Genomic DNA, 20,896 nt, shown 5'->3' on the forward strand with positions numbered 1-20,896 from the left:
CCCTGTGTGCCTAAACATTGGAGCTCCCCCACAAGTGACCCCATTTTGGAAACTAGACCCCCCAAGGAACTTATCTAGATGCATATTGAGCACTTTAAACCCCCAGGTGCTTCACAGAAGTTTATAACGCAGAGCCATGAAAATAAAAAATAATTTTTCTTTCCTCAAAAATGATTTTTTAGCCTGGAATTTCCTATTTTGCCAAGGATAATAGGAGAAATTGGACCCCAAATATTGTTGTCCAGTTTGTCCTGAGTACGCTGATACCCCATATGTGGGGGTAAACCACTGTTTGGGCGCACGGCAGGGCTCGGAAGGGATGGCACGCCATTTGGCTTTTTAAATGGAAAATTAGCTCCAATCATTAGCGGACACCATGTCACGTTTGGAGAGCCCCTGTGTGCCTAAACATTGGAGATCCCCCAGAAATGACACCATTTTAGAAACTAGACCCCCAAAGGAACTAATCTAGATGTGTGGTGAGGACTTTGAACCCCCAAGTGCTTCACAGAAGTTTATAACGCAGAGCCATGAAAATAAAAAAAAAAATTATTTTCTCAAAAATGATCTTTTAGCCTGCAATTTTTTATTTTCCCAAGGGTAACAGGAGAAATTTGACCCCAAATGTTGTTGTCCAGTTTCTCCTGAGTACGCTGATACCCCATATGTGGGGGTAAATCACTGTTTGGGCACATGCCGGGGCTCGGAAGTGAAGTAGTGACGTTTTGAAATGCAGACTTTGATGGAATGCTCTGTGGGCGTCACGTTGCATTTGCAGAGCCCCTGATGTGGCTTAACAGTAGAAACCCCCCACAAGTGACCCCATTTTGGAAACTAGACCCCCAAAGGAACTTATCTAGATGTGTGGTGAGCACTTTGAACCCCCAAGTGCTTCATAGAAGTTTATAATGCAGAGCCGTGAAAATAATAAATACGTTTTCTTTCCTCAAAAATAATTATTTAGCCCAGAATTTTTTAATTTTCCCAAGGGTAACAGGAGAAATTTGACCCCAATATTTGTTGTCCAGTTTCTCCTGAGTACGGTGATACCCCATATGTGGGGGTAAACTACTGTTTGGGCACATGCCGGGGCTTGGAATTGAAGTAGTGACGTTTTGAAATGCAGACTTTGATGGAATGCTCTGCGGGCGTCACGTTGCGTTTGCAGAGCCCCTGATGTGCCTAAACAGTAGAAACCCCCCACAAGTGACCCCATTTTGGAAACTAGACCCTGAAAGGAACTTATCTAGATGTGTGGTGAGCACTTTGAACCCCCAAGTGCTTCATAGAAGTTTATAATGCAGAGCCGTGAAAATAATAAATACGTTTTCTTTCCTCAAAAATAATTATTTAGCCCAGAATTTTTTATTTTCCCAAGGGTTACAGGAGAAATTGGACCCCAAAAGTTGTTGTCCAGTTTCTCCTGAGTACGCTGATACCCCATATGTGGGGGTAAACCACTGTTTGGGCACACGTCGGGGCTCAGAAGGGAAGTAGTGACTTTTGAAATGCAGACTTTGATGGAATGGTCTGCGGGTGTCACGTTGCGTTTGCAGAGCCCCTGGTGTGCCTAAACAGTAGAAACCCCCCACAAGTGACCCCATTTTAGAAACTAGACCCCCCAAGGAACTTATCTAGATATGTGGTGAGCACTTTGAACCCCCAAGTGCTTCACAGACGTTTACAACGCAGAGCCGTGAAAACAAAAAATCATTTTTCTTTCCTCAAAAATTATGTTTTAGCAAGCATTTTTTTAGATTCACAAGGGTAACAGGAGAAATTGGACCCCAGTAATTGTTGCGCAGTTTGTCCTGAGTATGCTGGTACCCCATATGTGGGGGTAAACCACTGTTTGGGCACACGTCAGGGCTCGGAAGTGAGGGAGCACCATTTGACTTTTTGAATACGAGATTGGCTGGAATCAATGGTGGCGCCATGTTGCGTTTGGAGACCCCTGATGTGCCTAAACAGTGGAAACCCCTCAATTCTAACTCCAACACTAACCCCAACACACCCCTAACCCTAATCCCAACTGTAGCCATAATCCTAATCACAACCCTAACCCCAACACACCCCTAACCCTAACCACAACCCTAATTCCAACCCTAACCCTAAGGCTATGTGCCCACGTTGCGGATTCGTGTGAGATATTTCCGCACCATTTTTGAAAAATCTGCGGGTAAAAGGCACTGTGTTTTACCTGCGGATTTTCCGCGGATTTCCAGTGTTTTTTGTGCGGATTTCACCTGCGGATTCCTATTGAGGAACAGGTGTAAAACGCTGCGGAATCCGCACAAAGAATTGACATGCTGCGGAAAATACAACGCAGCGTTTCCGCGCGGTATTTTCCGCACCATGGGCACAGCGGATTTGGTTTTTCATATGTTTACATGGTACTGTAAACCTGATGGAACACTGCTGCGAATCCGCAGCCAAATCCGCACCGTGTGCACATGGCCTAATTCTAAAGGTATGTGCACACGCTGCGGAAAACGCTGCGGATCCGCAGCAGTTTCCCATGAGTGTACAGTTCAATGTAAACCTATGGGAAACAAAAATCGCTGTACACATGCTGCGGAAAAACTGCACGGAAACGCAGCGGTTTACATTCCGCAGCATGTCACTTCTTTGTGCGGATTCCGCAGCGGTTTTACAACTGCTCCAATAGAAAATCGCAATTGTAAAACCGCAGTGAAATGCGCAGAAAAAAACGCGGTAAATCCGCCATAAATCCGCAGCGGTTTAGCACTGCGGATTTATCAAATCCGCAGCGGAAAAATCCGCAGAGGACCAGAATACGTGTGCACATTCCTAACCCTAACCCTAGCCCTAACCCTAGCCCTAACCCTAGCCCTAACCCTACCCCTAGCCCTACCCCTACCCCTACCCCTAGCCCTAACCTTAACCCTAACCCTACCCCTAACCCTATTCTAACATTAGTGGAAAAAAAAAAATTTCTTTATTTTTTTATTGTCCCTACCTATGGGGGTGACAAAGGGGGGGGGGTCATTTATTATTTTTTTTATTTTGATCACTGAGATAGATTATATCTCAGTGATCAAAATGCACTTTGGAACGAATCTGCCGGCCGGCAGATTCGGCGGGCGCACTGCGCATGCGCCCGCCATTTTGGAAGATGGCGGCGCCCGGGAGAAGACGGACGGGACCACGGCTGGATCGGTAAGTATGATAGGGTGGGGGGGGACCACGGGGGGGGGATCGGAGCACGGGGGGGGGAATCGGAGCGCGGGAGGGGTGGAACGGAGCGCGGGGGGCGTGGAACGGAGCACGGGGGGGCTGGAATGGAGCACGGGGGGGTGGAACGGAGCACGGGGGGGTGGATCGGAGTGCAGGGGGGGTGATTGGAGCACGGGGGGGTGATTGGAGCACGGGGGGAGCGGACACGAGCACGGGGGGGAGCGGAGCACAGGGCGGAGGGGAGCCGGAGCAGTGTACCGGCCAGATCGGGGGGGTGGGGGGGCGATCGGAGGGGTGGGGTGGGGGCACACTAGTATTTCCAGCCATGGCCGATGATATTTCAGCATCGGCCATGGCTGGATTGTAATATTTCACCCGTTATAATGGGTGAAATATTACAAATCGCTCTGATTGGCAGTTTCACTTTCAACAGCCAATCAGAGCGATCGTAGCCACGAGGGGGTGAAGCCACCCCCCCTGGGCTAAACTACCACTCCCCCTGTCCCTGCAGATCGGGGGAAATGGGAGTTAACCCTTTCACCCGATCTGCAGGGACGCGATCTTTCCATGACGCCGCATAGGCGTCATGGGTCGGAATGGCACCGACTTTCATGACGCCTACGTGGCGTCATGGGTCGGGAAGGGGTTAAGGTCAAAATAGGCTGGGTCATGAAGGGGTTAAAGGTTGCATTATACTATAACAGGCTGCCTATGGGGATGCATTATATTAAGGGCTGCATTATACTATAGAGGCTGTGTATGCAGGTATATTATTATTATTTATTTATATAGCACCATTAATTCCATGGTGCTGTACATGAGAAAGGGGTTACATACAGGGTTATAAATATCGTTTACAGTAAACAAGTTTACAGTGACAGACTGGTACAGAGGGGAGAGGACCCTGTCCTTGCGGACTTACATTCTTTATATTATATTAAGAGCTGAATTATGCTATAAAGGCTGCCTATGGGGGTGCATTATATTAGGGGCTGCATTATGCTATAGAGTCTACCTATAGGGGTGCATTATATTAGGGGCTGAATTATACTATAGAGGCTGCCTATGGGGGTGCATTAAATTAGGGGCTGCTTTATGCTGTAGAGGCTGCCTTTGGGGGTGCATTATATTAATGGCTGCATTATGCTAGAGGCTGACTATTGGGGTGCATTATATTAAAGGTTGCATTATGTTAAAGAGGCTGCCTATGGGAGTGCATTATATTAACCCCTTCATGACCCAGCCTATTTTGACCTTAGTGACCTGGCCGTTTTCTGCAATTCTGACCAGTGTCCCTTTATGAGGTAATAACTCAGGAACGCTTCAACGAATCCTAGCAGTTCTGAGATTGTTTTTTCGTGACATATTGGGCTTCATGTTAGTGGTAAATTTAGGTCGATATTTTTTGTGTTTATTTGTGAAAAAAATGAAAATTTGGCTAAAATTTTGAAAATTTCGCAATTTTCAAATTTTGAATTTTTATTCTGTTGAACGAGAGTTATGTGACACAAAATAGTAAATAAATAACATTACCCACATGTCTACTTTACATCAGCGCAATTTTCGAAGCAAAATTTTTTTTTGCTAGGAAGTTACAAGGGTTAAAAGTTGACCAGCGATTTCTAATTTTTACAGCAAAATTTACAAAACCATTTTTTTAGGGACCACCTCACATTTGAAGTCAGTTTGAGGGGTCTATATGGCTGAAAATACCCAAAAGTGACACCATTCTAAAAACTGCACCCCTCAAGGTGCTCAAAACCACATTCAAGAAGTTTATTAACCCTTCAGGTGCTTCACAGCAGCAGAAGCAACATGGAAGGAAAAAATGAACATTTAACTTTTTAGTCACAAAAATGATCTCTTAGCAACAATGTTTTTATTTTCCCAAGGGTAAAAAGAGAAACTGGACACCAAAAGTTATTGTACGATTTATCCTGAGTACGCCGATTCCCCATATGTGGGGGGCACTACTGTTTGGGCGCACGACAGGGCTCGGAAGGGAAGGAGCGCCATTTGACTTTTTCAATTAAAACTTGGCTCCAATTTTTAGCGGACACCATGTGTTAGGTCTCGAGTTCCCGCTTCTGCACAGGGGGAATCTCGAGCCATCTCCGCTGCGGTCTCCCATCCTTATCCAGCCGCAGTGGAGTCTGCTCAGCAGGGACGTCGGTCCCAGCGTCTTGCTCAGTCTCACTCTGTACAGAGAGTTACTGCTGCTTCTTCAGCTTCTGCCATTAAAGCCAGTGCTGGTCAGCAGCGAGCGGACTTCTCTGGGACCAAGTCCTTGTCTGCACACACTGAGCATGCCCAGGGCAAGATCTCCCGTTGGAGATCGAGGGTCATGTGCTCAGGCTCTGCAGCACATTCCATTGGTCCTCTTGGCAGGTCTTGGAAGGGCAAAGTTTCTGTGGCCACTTCCTGTGCTGCAACTATATAAACTGCGCATGACCGCACGGCCATGCGCTAGTGTACAATTGTTAATGTGTGTATGTTGTGAGTGCAAGTCGTCCTTGGATACCCCTACCCTATTGAATGTCTGTTCGCGGAAGGTGTATGGTTGCTATCTAGCGCCCGACTTATCCTACAGCACGAATCACACATTACAGCGTCCAGTTGCTGTGACCGCCAGTACGGCGCCGTGCACTTCCTCTGTGCTTTCCTTACCCAAGCCTGGGTGGTTAGTGGCGTTCGTCAGTGCGGCACTGCATGCACTCTTGTGCCTTAATTTTGTTATTTAGTTTCCTTACACACCCAGTTGCGGTGTTGTGCCAGCAAGGGTCTAATCGGACTTCAATCCTAGTTGGGGTTGAGTTCGCTGACTACTTGCTCGCGCTCTGTGTGCGGTACCGCGGTCCTGTGACGCAACAGGATCGCTTCCTTCACGCTGGGTGAAGTTTAACCCACGTGTGTATACTTATGAGTACCGCCATATAGTCCGTCATTACTTGGCAGCAGGTTCCATCTCTGCACGGTGGACCCCGGGCTGCGAACGCACCATACTCTATCTGTCTTATTATTTGGTGCGTTCCGCTAGCCCTAGCACCATGTTGCGTTTGGAGAGCCCCTGTGTGCCTAAACATTGGAGCTCCCATTTTTGGAAACTAGACCCCCAAAGGAACTTATCTAGATGCATAGTGAGCACTTCGAACCCCCAGGTTCTTCACAAATTGATCCGTAACAATGAAAAAGTAATTTTTTTTCACAAAAAAAATTATTTTGGCCTCAAATTGTTCATTTCCACATGGGCAACAGGATAAAATGGATCCTAAAATTTATTGGGCAATTTATCCTGAGTACAGTGATACCTCACATGTGGGGGTAAACCACTGCTTGGGCACACGGCAGGGCTTGGAAGGGAAGGAGCGCCATTTGACTTTTTGAATGAAAAATTAACTCCAATCGTTAGCTGACACCATGTCGCGTTTGGAGAGCCCCTGTGTGCGTAAACATTTGAGCTCCCCCACGTGACCCCATTTTGGAAACTAGACCTCCCGTGGAACTAACCTATATGTGCAGTGACCACTTTAAACCCCCAAGTGCTTCACAGAAGTTTATAACGCAGAGCCGTGAAAATAAAAATGAATTTTTCTTTCCTCAAAAATTATTTTTAGCCCGCAATTTTTTATTTTCACAAGAGTAACAGGAGAAATTGGACCCCAAAAGTTGTTGTCCAGTTTGTCCTGAGTACGCCAACACCCCATATGTGGGGGGGAACCACTGTTTGGGCACACGTCGGGGCTCAGAAGGGAAGTAGTGATGTTTTGTAATGCAGACTTTGATGGAATGGTCTGCGGGCATCATGTTACTGATGTGCCTAAACAGTTGAAACCCCACACAAGTGACCCAATTTTGAAAACTAGACCCCCAAGGAACTTATCTAGATATGTGGTGAGCACTTTGAACCCCCAAGTGCTTCACAGAAGTTTACAACGCAGAGCCGTAAAAATAAATAATAATTTTTCTTTCCTCAAAATGATGTTTTAGCAAGCAATTTTTTATTTTCACAAGGGTAACAGGAGAAATTAGACCCCAATAGTTGTTGCCCAGTTTGCACTGAGTATGCTGGTACCCCATATGTGGGGGTAAACCACTGTTTGGGCACATGTCGGGGCTCGGAAGGGAAGTAGTGACGCTTTGAAATGCAGACTTTGATGGAATGGTCTGCGGGCCTCACGTTGCATTTGCAGAGCCCCTGATGTGCCTAAACAGTAAATCCCCCCACAAGTAACCCTATTTTGGAAACTAGACCCCCCAAGGAACTTATCTAGATATGTGTTGAGCACTTTGAACCCCCAAGTGCTTCACAGAAGTTTATAACGCAGAGCCGTGAAAATAAAAAAATAATTTTTCTTTCCTCAAAAATGATGTTTTAGCAAGCAGTTTTTTATTTTCACAAGGGTAGCAGAAGATATTGGACTCAAATAGTTGTTGCCCAGTTTGTCCCGAGTATGCTGGTACCCCATATGTGGGGGTAAACCACTGTTTTGGCGCACGTCGGGGCTCGGAAGGGAGGGAGCACCATTTGACTTTTTGAACGCAAGATTGGCTGGAATCAATGGTGGCGCCATGTTGCTTTTGGAGACCCCTGATGTGCCTAAACAGTGGAAACCCCTCAATTTTAACTCCAACACTAACCCCAACACACCCCTAACCCTAATCTCAACTCTAGCCATAACCCTAATCACAACCCTAACCCCAACACACCCCTAACCGCAGCCCTAACCCCAACACACCCCTAACCCTAATCCCAACCCTAAACATAATCCTAATCCAAACCGTAACCCCAACACACCCCTAACCACAACCCCAACACACCCCTAACCATAACCCTAACCACAAGCCTAATCTTAACCCTATTTCCAACCCTAGCCCTAATTCCAACCCCAACTCTAATTCTAACCCTAACCCTAAGGGTATGTGCCCACGTTGCGGATTCGTGTGAGATTTTTCCGCACCATTTTTGAAAAATCCGCGGGTAAAAGGCACTGCGTTTTACCTGCGGATTTACCGTGGATTTCCAGTGTTTTTTGTGCAGATTTCACCTGCGGATTCCTATTGAGGAACAGGTGTAAAACGCTACGGAATCCGCACAAAGAATTGACATGCTGCGGAAAATACAACACCGCGTTCCCGCGCGGTATTGTCCGCACCATGGGCACAGCGGATTTGGTTTTCCATAGGTTTACATGGAACTGTAAAGCTGATAGAAAACTGCTATGGATCCGCAGCCAAACCCGCTGCGGTTCCGCAGCCAAATCCGAACCGTGTGCACATATCCTAATTCTAAGGGTATGTGCACATGATGCAGAAAACGCTGCGGATCCACAGCGTTTGCGCCGCTGCGGGTCCGCAGCAGTTTCCCATGAGTTTACAAAAAACGCTGCGCACATGCTGCGGAAAAAACTGCGCGGAAACGCAGCGGTTTACATTCCGCACATTTCACTTCTTTCTGCAAATTCCGCAGTGGTTTTACAACTGCTCCAGTAGAAAACCGCAGTGAAATCACCAGAAAAAACCGCGGTAAATCCGCGATGAATCCGCAGCGGTTTTGCACTGCGGATTTATAAATACCGCTGCGGAAAAATCCACAGAGGACCAGAATACGTGTGCACATTCCCTAACCCTAACCCTAGTTCTAACTGTAGTGGAAAAAATGTTTTCTTTATTTTATTATTGTCCCTACCTATGGGGGTGATACAGGGGGGGGTTTATTTCCTTTTTTTTTTATTTTGATCACTGTGATAGGTTTTATCAGTGATCAAAATGTACATGGAACGAATCTGCCGGCCGGCCATTTTGGAAGATGGCGGCGCCCATGGAGAAGATGGACGGACACCGGGAGCCTCGGTAAGTATAACGGGGGCAGATAGGGGCACGGGGGGGGGGGGGGCGTCGGAGCACGGGGGGCATAGGAGCACGGGGGGAGCGAACAGGAGGACGGGGATCGGAGCACAGGACGGAGGGGAGCGGACCACAGATCGGTGGACTGGGGGGGCGATCGGGGGGGCGATCGGGGGGGCGATCGGGGGGGCGATCGGTGGGGCGGGGGGGGGGGGCACATCAGTGTTTCCAGTCATGGTTGATGATATTGCAGCATCGGCCATGGCTGGATTGTAATATTTCACCAGTTTTTTAGGTCAAATATTACAAATCGCTCTGATTGGCAGTTTCACTTTCAACAGCCAATCAGAGCGATCGTAGTCCCTGGGCTAAAGTACCACTCCCCCTGTCCCTGCAGATCGGGTGAAATTGGAGTTAACCCTTTCACCCGATCTGCAGGGACGCGATCTTTCCATGACGCCACATAGGCGTCATGGGTCGGATTGGCACCGACTTTCATGACGCCTATGTGGCATCATGGGTCGGGAAGGGGTTAAGGGCTGCATTATACTATAGAGGCTGCCTATGGGGGTGCATTATATTGGGGGCTGAATTATGCTATAGAGGCTGTTATGATCTGGTGGCCTTGGAGCAGCATGAGACGTACTCTGGAGAAGGTGGTCCCTGTACTGACCGCAAACCCTGAACCTAGCAGCGCAACTAAAAGCAGCCGTGGGGGGTACCTAACTCTCCCTAGACCCCTCGGCACAGCCTAAGATCTAACTACCCCGTTATGACCTGGTGGTCAGGACAATAATGGACCTGGTGGTTAAGAGCACACGGAATGACCTGATAGTTACTAATAATAAAGGACGAACTCTGGGATGTGGGAACTCTGCTGACCGCAATCCTTAATCCTATCAAACACACTAGAAATAGCCGTGGATTGCGCCTAACGCTCCCTATGCAACTCGGCACAGCCTAAGAAACTAGCTAGCCCTGAAGATAGAAAAATAAAGCCTACCTTGCCTCAGAGAAATTCCCCAAAGGAAAAGGCAGCCCCCCACATATAATGACTGTGAGTAAAGATGAAAATACAAACACAGAGATGAAATAGATTTAGCAAAGTGAGGCCCGACTTACTGAACAGACCGAGGATAGGAAAGGTTACTTTGCGGTCAGCACAAAAACCTACAAAAAGACCAAGCAGAGGGCGCAAAAAGACCCTCCGCACTGACTCACGGTGCGGAGGCGCTCCCTCTGCGTCCCAGAGCTTCCAGCAAGCAAGAAAACAATAAAATAGCAAGCTGGACAGAAAAACTAGCAAACCAAAGAAATACAAGCTGGAACTTAGCTTCAGCTGGGAAGACAGGTCACAAGAACGATCCAGGAATAAACTAGACCAATACTGGAACATTGACAGGTGGCCTGGAGCAAAGATCTAAGTGGAGTTAAATAGAGCAGCAGCTAACGAATTAATCTCGTCACCTGTGGAAGGAAACTCAGAAACACCCACCAGAGGAAGTCCATGGACAGAACCAGCCGAAGTACCATTCATGACCACAGGAGGGAGCCCGACAACAGAATTCACAACAGTACCCCCCCCCTTGAGGAGGGGTCACCGAACCCTCACCAGAGCCCCCAGGCAGACCAGGATGAGCCAAATGAAAGGCACGAACCAGATCGGCAGCATGAACATCAGAGGCAAAAACCCAGGAATTATCTTCCTGACCATAACCCTTCCACTTGACCAGGTACTGGAGTTTCCGTCTCGAAACACGAGAAGCCAAAATCTTCTCCACCACATACTCCAACTCCCCCTCAACCAACACCGGGGCAGGAGGATCAACGGATGGAACCACAGGCGCCACGTATCTCCTCAACAACGACCTATGGAACACATTATGGATGGCAAAAGAAGCAGGAAGGGCCAAACTAAATGACACAGGATTGATAACCTCAGAAATCTTATACGGACCAATGAAACGAGGCTTAAACTTAGGAGAGGAAACCTTCATAGGAACATAACGAGACGACAACCAAACCAAATCCCCAACACGAAGTCGGGGACCCATACAGCGCCGGCGGTTAGCGAAACGTTGAGCCTTCTCCTGGGACAATGTCAAATTGTCCACCACATGAGTCCAAATCTGCTGTAACCTATCCACCACAGTATCTACACCAGGACAGTCCGAAGACTCAACCTGCCCTGAAGAGAAACGAGGATGGAAACTAGAATTGCAGAAAAACGGCAAAACCAAAGTAGCCGAGCTGGCCCGATTATTAAGGGCGAACTCAGCCAACGGCAAAAAGGACACCCAATCATCCTGATCAGCAGAAACAAAGCATCTCAGATATGTTTCCAAAGTTTGATTAGTTCGTTCGGTTTGGCCATTTGTCTGAGGATGGAAAGCCGAGGAAAAAGACAAATCAATGGCCATCCTAGCACAAAAGGATCGCCAAAACCTCGAAACAAACTGGGAACCTCTGTCAGAAATGATGTTTTCCGGGATACCATGTAAACGAACCACATGCTGGAAAAATAATGGCACCAAATCAGAGGAGGAAGGCAATTTAGACAAAGGTACCAAATGGACCATCTTAGAAAAGCGATCACAAACCACCCAAATGACCGACATCTTTTGAGAGACGGGGAGATCCGAAATAAAATCCATAGAAATATGCGTCCAGGGCCTCTTCGGAACCGGCAAGGGCAAAAGCAACCCACTGGCACGAGAACAGCAGGGCTTAGCCCGAGCACAAGTCCCACAGGACTGCACAAAAGAACGCACATCCTGTGACAAAGACGGCCACCAGAAGAATCTAGCCACCAAATCTCTGGTACCAAAGATTCCAGGATGCCCAGCCAACACTAAACAATGAATCTCAGAGATAACTCTACTAGTCCATCTATCAGGGACAAACAGTTTCTCCGCTGGGCAACGGTCAGGTCTATCAGCCTGAAATTTTTGCAGCACCCGCCGCAAATCAGGGGAGATGGCAGACAAAATTACCCCCTCTTTGAGAATACCCGCCGTCTCAGGAACACCCGGAGAGTCAGGCACAAAACTCCTTGACAGGGCATCAGCCTTCACATTCTTAGAGCCCGGAAGGTACGAAACCACAAAATCAAAACGGGAGAAAAATAACGACCATCGAGCCTGTCTCGGATTCAACCGTTTGGCAGACTCAAGATAAGTCAAATTCTTGTGATCTGTCAAGACCACCACGCGATGCTTGGCTCCTTCCAGCCAATGACGCCACTCCTCGAATGCCCACTTCATGGCCAACAACTCGCGATTACCAACATCATAGTTACGCTCAGCAGGCGAAAACTTTCTAGAAAATAAAGCACATGGCTTCATCACCGAGCCATCAGAACTTCTTTGCGACAAAACAGCCCCTGCTCCAATCTCAGAAGCATCAACCTCAACCTGAAACGGGAGCGAAACATCTGGCTGGCACAACACAGGGGCAGAAGAAAAACGACGCTTCAATTCCTGAAAAACCTCTACAGCTGCAGAAGACCAATTGACCACATCAGCACCCTTCTTGGTCAAATCAGTCAACGGTTTAGCAACAGTAGAAAAATTAGCGATGAAGCGCCGATAAAAATTAGCAAAGCCCAGGAACTTCTGCAGGCTCTTCACAGATGTCGGCTGAGTCCAATCGTAAATGGCCTGGACTTTAACAGGGTCCATCTCGATAGTAGAAGGGGAAAAGATGAACCCCAAAAATGAAACCTTCTGAACTCCAAAAAGACACTTTGACCCCTTCACAAACAAGGAATTCGCACGAAGGACCTGGAACACCATTCTGACCTGCTTCACATGAGGCTCCCAATCATCCGAAAAGACCAAAATATCATCCAAATACACAATCAGGAATTTATCCAGGTACTCTCGGAAGATGTCATGCATAAAGGACTGAAATACTGATGGAGCATTGGAAAGCCCGAATGGCATAACCAGGTACTCAAAATGGCCCTCGGGCGTATTAAATGCTGTTTTCCTTTCATCGTCTTGTCTAATACGCACAAGATTATACGCCCCTCGAAGATCTATCTTGGTGAACCAACTAGCCCCTTTAATACGAGCAAACAAATCAGATAGCAACGGCAAAGGATACTGAAATTTGACTGTAATTTTATTAAGAAGGCGGTAATCAATACAAGGTCTCAAAGAACCATCCTTCTTGGCCACAAAAAAGAACCCTGCTCCTAACGGTGATGACGACGGGCGAATATGGCCTTTCTCCAAGGATTCCTTTATATAACTCCGCATAGCGGCGTGTTCTGGCACAGATAAATTGAACAATCGGCCCTTAGGAAACTTACTACCAGGAATCAAATTAATTGCACAATCGCAATCCCTATGAGGAGGTAGGGCACTGGCTTTGGGCTCATCAAATACATCCCGATAATCCGACAAAAACTCTGGAACTTCAGAAGGGGTGGATGACGAAATAGACAAAAATGGAACATCACCATGTACCCCCTGGCAACCCCAGCTGGACACAGACATAGATTTCCAGTCCAATACTGGATTATGAACCTGTAGCCATGGCAACCCCAAAACGACCACATCATGCAGATTATGCAACACCAGAAAGCGGATATCCTCCTGATGTGCAGGAGCCATGCACATAGTCAATTGGGTCCAGTACTGAGGCTTATTCTTGGCCAAAGGCGTAGCATCAATTCCTCTCAATGGAATAGGATACTGCAAGGGCTCCAAGAAAAAACCACAGCGCCTAGCAAACTCCCAGTCCATTAAATTCAGGGCAGCGCCTGAATCCACAAATGCCATAACAGAATAGGATGACAAAGAGCAAATCAGAGTAACAGACAATAGAAATTTAGACTGTACCGTACCAATGGTGGCAGACCTAGCGAACCGCTTAGTGCGCTTAGGACAAACGGAGATAGCATGAGTGGAATCACCACAGTAAAAACATAGCCCATTCTGAGGTCTGTGTTCTTGCCGTTCAGCTCTGGTCAAAGTCCTATCACATTGCATAGGCTCAGGCCCATGCTCAGATAGTACCGCCAAATGGTGCACAGCTTTACGCTCACGCAAGCGTCGATCGATCTGAATGGCCAAGGACATAGACTCATTCAGACCAGCAGGCATGGGAAACCCCACCATGACATCCTTAAGGGCTTTAGAGAGACCCTTTCTGAAGATTGCTGCCAGGGCACATTCATTCCACTGAGTGAGCACAGACCACTTTCTAAACTTCTGACAATATATTTCCGCTTCATCCTGACCCTGACACAGAGCCAGCAAGATTTTCTCTGCCTGATCCACTGAATCAGGTTCGTCATAAAGCAATCCAAGCGCCAGGAAAAACGCATCAACATCACGCAATGCCGGATCTCCTGGCGCAAGGGAAAATGCCCAGTCTTGAGGGTCACCACGTAACAAAGAAATAATGATCATTACTTGTTGAACAGGGTCACCTGAGGAGCGAGGTTTCAAGGCAAGAAATAATTTACAATTATTTTTGAAATTCAAGAACTTAGATCTATCACCAAAAAACAAATCAGGAATTGGAATCCTAGGCTCAGACATCGGATTCTGAACCACAAAATCTTGAATGTTTTGTACCCATGTAGTGAGATTATCCATCCAAGAGGACAGACCTTGAATGTCCATGTTTACACCAGTGTCCTGAACCACCCAGAGGAAAAGGGGAAAAAAGAGACAAAACACACTGCAAAGAAAAAAAAATGGTCTCAGAACTTCTCTTATCCCTCTATTGAGATGCATTAGTACTTTTGGCCACCTGTACTGTTATGACCTGGTGGTCAGGACAATAATGGACCTGGTGGTTAAGAGCACACGGAATGACCTGATAGTTACTGATAATAAAGGACGAACTCTGGGACGTGGGAACTCTGCTGACCGCAATCCCTAATCCTATCAAACACACTAGAAATAGCCGTGGATTGCGCCTAACGCTCCCTATGCAACTCGGCACAGCCTAAGAAACTAGCTAGCCCTGAAGATAGAAAAATAAAGCCTACCTTGCCTCAGAGAAATTCCCCAAAGGAAAAGGCAGCCCCCCACATATAATGACTGTGAGTAAAGATGAAAATACAAACACAGAGATTAAATAGATTTAGCAAAGTGAGGCCCGACTTACTGAACAGACCGAGGATAGGAAAGGTTACTTTGCGGTCAGCACAAAAACCTACAAAAAGACCACGCAGAGGGGGCAAAAAGACCCTCCACACCGACTCACGGTGCGGAGGCGCTCCCTCTGCGTCCCAGAGCTTCCAGCAAGCAAGAAAACAATAAAATAGCAAGCTGGACAGAAAAAATAGCAAACCAAAGAAATACAAGCTGGAACTTAGCTTCAGCTGGGAAGACAGGTCACAAGAACGATCCAGGAGTGAACTAGACCAATACTGGAACATTGACAGGTGGCCTGGAGCAAAGATCTAATTGGAGTTAAATAGAGCAGCAGCTAACGAATTAATCTCGTCACCTGTGGAAGGAAATTCAGAAACACCCACCAGAGGAAGTCCATGGACAGAACCAGCCGAAGTACCATTCATGACCACAGGAGGGAGCCCGACAACAGAATTCACAACACTACCCCTAAAGACAGAAACAGGAAACCTATCTTGCCTCAGAGAAAATCCCCAAAGGATAGATAGCCCCCCACAAATATTGACTGTGAGAGGAGAGGGAAAAAACATACGCAGATATGAAATCAGATTTTAGCATAGGAGGCTATACTAGCTAAAAAGAAAGAATAGAACAGAGTACTATGCGGTCAGTACAAAAACACTAGAAAATATCCACCGCAGAAAATACGGATCACCACATCTGAGTAAAGACATGGGGGGTATATCTGCATCTCCAGAGAAATAGCTAGGCTGCAAAAAATCCTTCACAGACCAAGCTGGACAAGACAAAAACATGAAAATGCACAGAACTATAAGGTCCACTGCAGGTGGACAGAAAAAACAAAGCCAGGACTTATCTTTGTAGAAAAACACAGCAAACTGGAGAGACCAGCAGGGAAGTGAATCCTTCAAGAACAATGGACAACTGGCACTGATTAAAGGATCCTGCGAAGCTATATACCCCAGTCCGTCCTGCAATTAGTAGAAACACATGTCCACTCCTGCAATCCAGACACAACTGCATTACCCTCTACAACCACCGTAGGGAGCCCAAAAGCTGAATTCACAACAAGAGGCTGCCTATGGGGGTGCATTATATTAGGGGCTGAATTATGCTATAGAGGCTGCCTATGGGGTTGCATTATATTAGGGGCTGAATTATACTATAGAGGCTGCCTATGGGGACTGCATTATACTACAGAGGCTGCCTATGGGGGTGCTTTATAGTAAAAGCTGCATTATGCTATAGAGGCTGCCTATGGGGTGAATTATATTAGGGGCTGAATTATGCTATAGAGGCTGCCTATGGGGGTGCTGTATATTAGGGGCTGAATTATGCTATAGAGGCTGCCTATGCGGGTGCATTAGGGGCTGCATTATGCTATAGACTATAGAGGCTGCCTATGGGGGTGCATTATTTTAGGGGGTGCATTATGCTGTAAAGGCTGCCTATTGAGGTGCATTATAATAGGGGCTGCAATATGCTATAGAGGCTGCTTATGGGGGTGCAATATACTATAGAGGTGGCCTATGGGGGGTGCATTATATTAAAGGGAATCTGTCACCAGGTTTGGCCAATGAGATACGGCCATCACCTTTCTGGGCTTATCTACAGCATTCTATAATGCTATTTATATGCCCCCAACCCGTCCTGTAAGAGAAGAAAAATAACTTTTATTATACTCACCTGCGGGGCGGTCTGGTCCAAGGGGTGTCGCTCTTCTTGGTCCAGCGCCTCCCATCTTCTTATGATCACCGTCCTCCTGCTTGCTTCATGTGGATGATGCGTCTATGCATCATCCACACAGGCTCCTCGGCATCACGCTCCTGCGCAGGCATACTTATGTGCCCTGTTGAGGGCAGAGCAAAGTACTGCAGTGCGCAGATGACGGGGCTGTTTGACCCGCGACTTCCCTCGGACTGGACTGCCATACAGGTGATTATAATAAAAGGTATTTTTCTTCTCTTACAGGTCGGCTTGGGGGCAGATATACAGCATATATAGAATGCTGTATATCAGCTCTGAAAGGTGATGGCCGTAACTTATATAGGCCAAAACTGGTGACAGGTTCCCTTTAAGGACTGCATTATACAATAGAGTCTGCCTATGGGGAGTACATTATACTATATTGAGGATTGTCTGGTGCATAATACTATATAGTGGCTATCTAGGGGGGCCATCATACAGTGTTGGACCTATCAAACCGTTTGGGGGATACTAAGGGGTCAGTATATACAGTGAGGTGGCATTATACTGTGCATAAGAGCATCATACTGTGTATAGGGGAGCTGTACAGGGGGAAGACTAGGAACATTATAAAATGTAAAGTGGACACTTATTGTTATAGGGGAACTCAGGTTACTGTGACTGTCAAAGGGGCACACGGGAGATTATTACTTTCTAGGGGGCAAAATATGGGCACTGTTTTCTAGGGCACTTGCACCTGGCATTACTATATTCTAGAGGGTTGCTTTAGAATTTAGAGGGCACAGAGAACCACACAGCAGGTACAATAATAGGGACACATACGGCAGCAGCGGCTCAATATTGGGATATCAGGTGCAGTAATAGTGACACATACGGCAGCAGCAGCTCAGTCTTGGGGTATCAGGTGCAGTAATAGGGACACATACGGCAGCAGCGGCTCAGTATTGGGGTATTAGGTGCAGTAATAAGGACACATATGGCAGCAGTGGCTCAGTATTGGGGTATCAGGTGCAGTAATAGGGACACATACGGCAGCAGCGGCTCAGTATTGGGGTATTAGGGGCAGTAATAGGGACACATACGGCAGCAGCGGCTCAGCATTGGGGTATCAGGTGCAGTAATAGGGACACATACGGCAGCAGCGGCTCAGTATTGGGGTATCAGGAGCAGTAATAGGGACACATACGGCAGCAGCGGCTCAGTTTTGGGGTATTAGGTGCAGTAATAAGGACACATATGGCAGCAGTGTCTCAGTATTGGGGTATCAGGTGCAGTAATAGGGACACATACGGCAGCAGCGGCTCAGTATTGGGGTATCAGGGGCAGTAATAGGGACACATACGGCAGCAGCGGCTCAGTATTGGGGTATCAGGGGCAGTAATAGGGACACATACGGCAGCAGCGGCTCAGTATTGGGGTATTAGGGGCAGTAATAGGGACACATACGGCAGCAGCGGCTCAGTATTGGGGTATCAGCAGGATGAGGAGTTTGTGCAGGTTGGGAATAGATGGTGATGTCTGGAATGTAAGAAGTGAAATGTGTCTTTGCTGTTTTCTCTGCAGCCGAGTCCTGTCTGGAAGAAGTTGTCATGTCAGTCTGGGCCAGATGGAAAAGACAAGAAATGTGAATGATTCCATCAGACAGGACTTCAGCGGTAAGTCATTATCTGTAACTGTGCTGTGATCTCTTACATGTTCTGTAGGACTGGTATCTACCACTGACCATATGGCGGTAATATCCATGTTGGTCGTTATATAGAGATTATCTTCAGTAACAGCGCGGTCATCTGCCGAGGTTCTCCTCCACTATTAGGGTGCATCACCGAGTTGTAATCAAGGTTACCGGGTTAGGGGCCACTCAGAAGCTTCGCGCCCCTGAACCAAAACCCTAGCTGCGCCCCTGTGTTACATCACTGTTCACACCACACAGAGACCCCAAAAGAGCCTCAGTGCTGAAGGGGTTAATGTCCCCTGCACCCAGTAATGGGGAATCTCCAGCACCTACCTCCACCCTCAGAGCCGCACTCCACATACATGGCTTTTCTGTGCGCACAGGACCTGTGATGAGGTCACAGGAGGGGAGGAGTCAGGGGTCACATGATCAGGGCCCTCAGTGTATGCAGGACTCTGCTGTGCTGACAAGTATTCAGCTCTGCTGGTGCTGTTCCTTTAAGAACAGGTAACGTTGCAAAAAGTATTAGGGGATGTTTCCACGTTTAGGAAACGCTGCGTGTTTGACGCTCCATAGAGCCGCAGCATCAAACACGCGGCGTCCAGATGTTACAGCAGAGTGGAGGGGATTTAATGAAATCCCGTCTCCACTATGCGTGGTAACACGCATCCGGCGGCCCTGCGATTCCGGACATGCGGCGCGTCTTTTTACATCGCAGCATGTCTGTTTACGCTGCGCCGCCGCAAGGTATAACACAGGGCCCCATGTGTGGGGTGCAATGATACCGGATGTGTGCAATGAACACATCCGGCATCATCGCGCCCCCAGAAGGGGGCGGAGTTAGTTTGCCGCTCCGTCCAAACCGCCGGCCATCCTGAGCGTGGACGCGTACCCTTACAATTCCCCCCCTTAAGTGATTGGATCCCCCCAGATCTTTCATAGACCTTAGTGATATTACAGACGGGAGATTCCAAGAGCGCTGGATTCAGGGGTAATCCTAGTGCTGACTGAGCCGTGCGCCTACATCTAAGAGAGCGGCCACAACCCCAGACGATGCAGCGGCCGGAGCAATGTTATTGATTGAGGGAATTTCTGAGAGCAGCAAATTAATAAGAATGTTTTACCGGAACCTCCTAGGGCATCAAGGAAAACAGTCTCCCATTCCCACCTGGAATCTGAGCCATAATTGCCAAATCCCCCGATCTGTGGTCATCAACCAGAAGAGGCTTATTTACTGGGACAAATCCTCTCATCTTTCCCAAATCCTGGCTTTTCGCTCACAGAATATCTCTGCCCATAACACAAAGGCTGGTGGAGCTGGAGCCGGTAACCTAATGCTATTAGAGCAGGTAGAGGCGTTGGTCTGCTCCTTTCACCCAAATGTACCTTCCAAGTTATCCCCCAAGTACCCTCACTTCCCTTCCTTTGAGGTCCATGCTCTCAGACTCTACATCCCCTTCTCCATGCGAGTGGCGGTGGTGTATCGGCCTCCCAGCCCCTCTCATCAGCTCACTTTGCCACATGGCATCCACACTTTCTCTCCTGTGACGCCCCCACCCTCATCATGGGTGATTTCAACATCCCCATTGCTTCTCCCCTCTCCCCATCTGCTTCTCACCTTTTATCTCTAACCTCCTCTTTCGGCCTCTCGCAGCATACTAACTCTCCAACACATGAAGATGGAAACTCCCTTGACTTGGTCTTCTCCCGGCTTTGCTCAATGGATGATTTCACAAACTCCCCTCTCCCGCTCTCTGACCACAACCTTCTTTCATTCTCTAGCAAGAACTGCCATCCCGCTCAGGTCACCCCCACTTTCCACACTTATAGAAACATATCAATTCCGTCCATGCCACATATCACTGTACATCAGTAGTGAACAGAAAAGCACAACCACCATTATTCAACCCAATAAAATCAATTTTATTAAATAGAAAACATACATAAAAAAATCAAGACAAAAACACAGTATCTCAAATGTGAGGGACCTGTAGACTACTAGACTCTTAAAACATTCAGCATGTAATAGTACAAAAATAAGCTAATTAGCTACTCAGCTGGGCACTGGAATTGAATCACTCACTAAAGTATCTGCGGTATAAGCTACAAAGATATCCACATGGTAACAGAGTGTTCCTCACCCATATTTGCTGTGTATCAAGTGAAGTAAAGTAACCACCGCTAAGTCAATAGCACCCGTAATCCAGAGTATTATTCACCTTAAAAGGATTAGCTCAGCTAATAATCTATTGCCAGGCGCCAGTGAAAAAGCACTATACTTACTGCTGAATGAAAGGAATAGTGTCCGGTCCCTCTACCCCTTAAGGTACTGTCACACTAGACGATATCGCTAGCGATC

General features: G+C 47.4%; 1 protein-coding gene across 2 annotated transcripts in view; it reads right to left on the minus strand.

Annotated features, from left to right (window-relative positions):
• LOC138663414 (zinc finger protein 773-like) overlaps positions 1–18,927 on the minus strand; it is a 37,599-nt gene extending 18,672 nt beyond the window's left edge. Inside the window, exon 1 of one of the 2 annotated variants that reach the window (XM_069749611.1) lies at positions 18,871–18,927. The gene's annotated coding sequence lies outside the window, so the exon portion shown is untranslated. The remainder of the gene's footprint in view (positions 1–18,870) is intronic. The other variant, XM_069749610.1, reaches the window with a different exon arrangement.
• Positions 18,928–20,896: the final 1,969 nt, after the last annotated feature.

Source organism: Ranitomeya imitator, chromosome 2, assembly GCF_032444005.1.
Source record: "Ranitomeya imitator isolate aRanImi1 chromosome 2, aRanImi1.pri, whole genome shotgun sequence".
NCBI lineage: Eukaryota > Metazoa > Chordata > Amphibia > Anura > Dendrobatidae > Ranitomeya > Ranitomeya imitator.